Consider the following 7,128-nt stretch of genomic DNA (forward strand, 5'->3'; position numbering starts at 1 on the left):
AATAGATAGGAATGGCTGTCATCTTTAGCTCTGCAAAAAGCCTAGGAGCAAGGAAATAGAAATATCCTGGCTACCAGCTTGAAGTAGGAGGAAAAGCGAGAAACACTGAGGATAAACCAGAACTATTATCTCAAAAAAACAAAAAACAAAAGAACAAAAAACCTGTGCTGTCACATATACATAACCATGATCTGCAGCGTGAATCATCCACAGTTTCATTAATGTTACCTTTGAAATAACACAGGAAGTGACAAGAAAATCTCATTAACTCTAGCCATCCTGAAGTGCTTCTAATCAAACACATCTCAGCTCCACTGAGTTGGAGATAATGCCCAAAATGGATGCCAGCGGGGTCCCCAGACAACAGCTAGATGAAGGAATAGGAGATGCCGTTAGCAGGAAAAGAAGATTACATTTTTAAAAACAGCTAGAGAACAAACTAAAGAGGTCAGGCATACATACCACAGCTGGAAAGTAAAAGTCAGGCCAACTTGTCTCACATCCTGAAACTAAGGGGTACACAGAATGTTGGAACTAGAGGAGTCTTTAAGTTCATCTAACTGAGGAGACATCAGCTTATGTTCTGTGGCTCCATGGCGTGGCCTTAGGGGTTCTAGAAATGTTTTGTTTGAATTCCATCTTAAAACAGTGTTTTTAACTATCTTTAACAGTGATGAAAAATAGCAGGCAAACCTAAAAGTTTTACATTGTGAAGGAATACCAAACGTATGTGTAACTTAAAACTTCATTTGAGAATCTAACCTTCACATAAGATGTTACTCCGTGAGGCCTGTTCTGGAGGAATGTGTGTTAACAGTTCATTGAGGTCACGTTCCTCCTCTGCTCAATCCACTGCAATGGCTCCCCGCACTCCGGGGAGCCAGCGGGTGCACAGGGCATGCCCCGCACCTTGCTCACCTCATCTCCTGCAGGTGCCCCGTGCTCCCACCCCTTCAGCCACTCCCGCCTCCTTGCTGCTCCTAGAACGTATCACACCTGCTCCTGTATGCCTGGAGTGCTCTTCCCACGGGCGTCACTGGGTTTGCATCCTCACCTCCTCCAAATATTTGCTCATGTGTTCTCTTCTGAGCCAGACCTTCCTAACCACCACATGTAAAAATTGCCTCCCTGTCTCCTAGTTCTTTTCCCCCGTCCATGTCTTAAGTTTTCATAGATTTTTTCAGCATCTTATATACAATTTGATAATGTGTTTCATTTTATTTTCTGTCAGTTCCAACAAGTGTGTATGCATCCTGAGACAAAGGCAAGGGAATGCGGTGTGCTTTATTTAATGATGACTTCCCAGTGCAGAGAACACTGCCACGTAGAATGTGCTCAGTGAGTCTTTGCTAAATAAATAATAGGAGGCTAGATGGTGAGTGGAATCAAAAAGCAAATCTTAGATTAAAGCAAGTACTCAGATTTTTTAATACAAATTTGTGTGTCAATGTGTGTGTGCATTTGAGTCATATCCAAATGTAGGAAATATTTTTTAAGTATTTTCTGTGTTCTAGACCATATGTTGGTGGTGTACATCTTGTTTAACTCACGTAATCCACACAACTTGCAAAGCTAGAGTATTTCAATAGAAGTTAAACCCTAAATGCAAGGAGTGTTTCAGAATTCTCTATCCATTCTCTAATCACTGCAAAGGTTTAATAGGTTATCTTAAAGGCAGAAAATCCACACAACTGAATAAATTCTTTCCCTTATTTTGGCTCAGCAGTCCTCGAACCTAAGTGGCATGAAATATGTCATAGAAAGATGTATATCCAAGACCATGTACAATCTGCTATATAGGCAGATAAGGGCTTTTCATAGGTAATTTTTACTCACCCCAATTTTCATTTTGTTTTCTAATCTAATCTCTTACAAACAGAACTCCAATTTATACTATCTTTAATCCCATTGTTATTTCAAGTTACCTTGTTTCTGCCTGGATTTCAGAATAAAGCTTCAACTGTCATATTTGTGCACATACTTCAACATTTTGTTAAGGAATCCTTAAACAAGAAGGTTGTTGTTCTTCACTGCTCTCTTTAAAATTCAAGCTTGCTTATTTCCACCCACATACAATTACAGCAGCAAACTCATCTGCCCTGTGCCTGTTCCTCAGTGGTGCAGTGACAAGAAAACACTGAAAGTGATAAAACACAGAGAGCTTTATTACCTCTTTTTCCTGGTTGTTGGTGCTTCTTGTCTGATTGCTGAACTTCTATTCTGAGAGCTATTTTTTGATGTTGTAAGTAAAATACAAATTTTCTATTTCTCTTTCAAGAATTTGGATCAGTTTAATTTCAGAGTGTTCTGAGACTGCAAATCAGTTGTTAAAAAATTGCTACTACTTATAATCACTTATACACTTGAAACAGGATTTTAGTTTTGAACTAATCTAACAAAAAAATCTACAGGAATAAATTGTAGGCTGAATGTTCTCTAAAACTATAATTATCATCTACAATCTTCTATGTCAAAATCGTTCCTTCCTTGAGTCTATAATGTTCATCAAAGTAGCCTCATTGTTCTTGATTGAATTTTTTAGTAATTATCAAAACTTTTAAATTAATTAAAATAAATATATATTTATTTGTTTTAAGCAGGGGGGTTTATAACACAATTTTTTTCTCTTTTTTAACATTTTGCTACTGAAAGTAGTTTGAAAATTACGACTGTAGTCAGGGATTGAAAAAATTTTCTACAAGGGCCAAATATTAAATATTTCAGGTTTTGCAGGCAAAATGGCAAAATTGAGGCTATTATTTAGGTGCTTATGTAACATTTAAAATGGAACCATTTTACAATGTAAAGCCATTTTAAAATGTAAAAATCGTTCTTAATTTGTAGGCCATACAAAAACAGGTGGCGGCCTGGATTTGGCCTGTAGGCTATGCTTTGCCAACCTCCACTCTAGACCAATGCCTCTCTGTTTACAGGTGAAGAAGTGCTTATTAGCAGAGTTGAATGTTCTGTGAAAGGTTCACAGATATTGTAGCATCCCTGAGAGAAGATTATGAATTACAATGTAGCTCTCTTGATGTCTGACATTGCTGTGTCATTAATGAATAACCTAAGAAGAAAAGGGGCACAGATACAAACAGCAAAAGACACCAAATCATAGCTGAAGCCAAAACCACATAGAAAACGACGGCCTAAACAGAATAAAAGAACCATGTTTAGCAGTTTTTTTCCCCAAATTTAACCACAATGAACACTTTTAGAATGCAAAGCAAAAATTTCCCACGATTCATAAGTAATTTATATATAATATACCAAAAATTCCAGATGTCTAGGAATTGTGTGTGTGCACACACAGACACACACAATTCCTAGGGATTTTTGGACTATATATATATCCAACTTCGTATTTAAAAGTTCAATAAATAAAAATACAAAAAATCCACAAAAGTTCAATAAATGCAACTTAATGAATAAAAAGTAAATTATAAAAATATAAGCTATTTTTCTTATCACAGCCATAACTTTATGTCCTGATGTATAGACTGAAATATTAACACTAGTGATGTGATTAGGGATTGCATAGCAGAATATGAGATTGCTTCTGGTAAGAACAAGCTTCCATTTTTGGATTATTTCAATTAGTTTTACTGTGCAAGGCTTCTAAAGAACTGAGCATAGACAATGGTACTGCTCAATCATCTTTCAAAATCTCTGGATAATCAAAAATGAATAAAAGGGAAGAAACATTTGTCCTATTTTTATGCATATTGTAGCACTAGATAACTAAATAGTTTTCTCTTTTTAATAGTATTTCACTTAATAAAGGAAGAACAATGGTAGAATTAGAATATTGCCATTTGCAACTTCCAATGAATTAAATGAATCTAGGAATTCATTATCAACAGTTGCTTACGGCAGAAATAGACATATGCCTCCTCAAAGAACACGATACCAACTTTTATTCAAAAGAAAAATTGCACTGGCAATTCTGTAGGTCCTACTACCAATTCACCAATTCACAAGGCACACAGAGCACGGAGAAGCCTGGTAGACAACACCACACGGACAGAGTCTGCAACATCTCAGACTGTGGGAAATCTCAGTGCAGATGGCCCAGTTTTTTTCCTTTTTGTATCCAAATATAATACAAGAAAAATAAGAGATGGAGGCATAAACAATTAGAGAAGCTTGAGAAACATATAAAATAATACTGATTATGACATTGATGAGATCATTGTCAAATAATATGGAATTGATGAGACCATTGGAAATTTTAATAATTATTTAATATTTAATGATATTCAGTAATGTTTGTTGAATTTTTTGTAAGGTAATAATATTCTGGTTATTTTTTAAGTCCTTATCTTTTAGAGATACATCCTGAAATATTTATGGATCAATGATATCATGTTTGTGATTTGCTGTACAGTAATCCAGTAAGGATTAGGTGGGTGGTGATAGAGGTAAAACAAGATTGGTCAAGGGTTGAAAAGTGTTGAAGCTGGATGATCATCAGTCCAGGGAGTTCTAGTCTATGTACTTTGTATAGGTTTGAAATTTTCCATGGTAAATTTTTATTCAATAGCCAAAAAATATCCCCAAAACTAAGACATGGAAAGATGGCCACAATGGTCCCCTACCAAGAATTCTGGTAGTTCAACAAGGGATGGACATAGGAAAACATTCATAGCCCTTATAGTTTCACAAAGAAGTTTGTTCACATAAGACACAGTCTTATTACAAGAAGCCTGAATTTGCAACACAAATTGTTTGAAAATATTACTTGGTAAGTTAAGGATTACTTACTTGCATGGCTTATGTCTGCAGCAGTGTAGAAATTCCAAAAGTTTGGCTTTAGGAGTGAACGTGACTTTCAAGCGTGGGTTAGAGTGGAGGCTGCCAGAGTCCTGCCCACATCACCTGGCCCTGCCCCCTGGAGAGCTCCGCCAGTGGTCTGTCCTCCCCCTGCAGGTCCTGTCGACTGCTCCTCAGGGCTTCCTCTGCAGCTGGAGTGCACGGGGCTGTGCACAGGGCTGGCTGGAAGTGTTGGGGAGTTACTGTCCCCTAGGAGCAGGCATTAATCAACGACTGGAAGGAATTTGTGTATCAATGCCTCAACTTCTTTTCTCTTCCAATGGGGTAATTCTGAGGGCAATGGCCTATACTGACTACCAGAATTTCTCAAGTGGAATGAAACCCTAGTTATCTACCGCTTCAGAATTCACCCTTCATTGGCTACTTTTCTTCCCTTTCTTTTTCCCTCTTCACTTCCCCACTCTGGGGAAATATTCCCTGGGGTCATTCTCCAAATAAACTATGTGCTTGCCAATCCTTTTCTCAAAGTCTGCATACCAAAATTTAGGGAAGTATACATACATTCCATTTGGGGAAAAAAAAAAAACCCAAAACGCAACTTAATGAAGGTTCTTCTATTGCTTTGGGCTGAAGAACCCAGCATTTTAGTTATCTGTCCATTGTTTTTGAGATTGGTAAATGTCAGTAGAAGGATACAATCGTTTTGTGTTTTTTTCTATTAGTTTGTTGAATTCAATGAGTGCCGTTATCCCAGTTACCAAGGAAGATATAAACAGTAGTTCACAGACTTTAGCATGCTTAAGAATTGCTTAGGTATCTTGTTATCAATGTGGATTCCCAGCCACACCCTCAGGGATTCTGATTCACTAGGAATTCAGATTTACTGTTAATAGCTGTGCCACAATAAAGCATTAGAAATACTTATGTAGGTATCCTGAGGATCCCACTTTGAGAAACACTGACTTAGGTGCCAACATTTTAATTACTTATAAGAAGTCATGGGGAGTTGGGTTCTACATGCATAGCAGAAGGTTCGAGCTAACTCTGATGGCTACACTGTGCCCTGCAGTCCCAATTCTGTGCTGCTAATGCCAAAACCTAAATTTCATTTTAATATGATTCAGACTGTTACTATTTCTTTCTTCTTCTGTAAAGGTAGATGTGCGATGAGCACTCTGGAAGAAAAACAAGTGTGCTGTAGAATGGAGGGTGGGTGAACAGAACTCTAGCCGAGGTCTTAAGAATGCACTTATTTCTTGGGTGCTTCAGTCAGGCCTCCTTTTGAATCTCTTTGTACTCAGTTGGGAGATAGAAGCGGAAACCATTGCTGGACAGTCACATAACTATGAGGCTGACATGTGCTCTTATTCCTTGTTTGCAGCTGTTCACTTGGTCCTCTTTCTGCCCGTTACAGATTAGGAGATAAGTCCGGCTGCAGGGGCCCAATGAGAGACAGAATCACCACCACTGCCCCCCGCCCCTGCTGCATGTTTTGCATCCATCATAATATTCTTGTAGCAATTTCCAATTGATGACCACTTGCGAATTCCTCTGGAATTTCATTTATGAGAGCCAGTTTACCTTTTTTAATTAGTTCACACAGCTTTATTTGGATTTTGCATTCCCTCTGTTCCCAGAGCTCCAATTGGCATCAAAAGGCAAATAATTGCTCCTTCAACTTTATTAGTATGGCAATGTTATTTTCTTTCCTCGCTAAATTTTATGACTGTCTCATTCTAGAATTAAGTTATCGAGATATTTTTTCTGTGATACAGTAATATAAAATGGTTGGAATTTTAGATGAAGTATTATCCTGTAGTTTATTTTTGTAGAAATGAGAAGTACACCCCTAAATTTGTTAAAGATACTAATTTGTAACTGGATATAAATTAACCTCAAAAAATTTTGAGTAATCTTAATTATATTTGTCCCTGAATATTCATCCTACCATTTCTTTTCAATAGCCATACACCCAAAAAGAAAAAAAAAAGGCAATCTACTTGGATTCATAAAATGCAATAAGTATGAATCTAGAAACTTGGAGACAATAATGGACTTAAAAAAAAGTCACAGCTTCAAAAATGCAAACTCAAAGACAGTTACTCTCATGTCACTCCAGACTATTGTTACATCAGGAGCAAGTCATTCTAACTCTTCATTATTCTTCCTAGAGATTTTTTTTTTTTTGTGGGACTTCCAGAAGAAAAAGATAAATAAAGGAATTTCTTTAGACTGGTATTCCCAAATATTTTGTTTTTTAGACCTCTGTAGAGTCTTAAAAATTAACAAGGATCTCAAATATTTATTGTATGAGAAATTAAAAATGAGGAAAAAAGTATTAATTTATCTCACATA

This window comes from Lemur catta, chromosome 12 (assembly GCF_020740605.2).
Source record: "Lemur catta isolate mLemCat1 chromosome 12, mLemCat1.pri, whole genome shotgun sequence".
Classification (NCBI taxonomy): Eukaryota; Metazoa; Chordata; class Mammalia; order Primates; family Lemuridae; genus Lemur; species Lemur catta.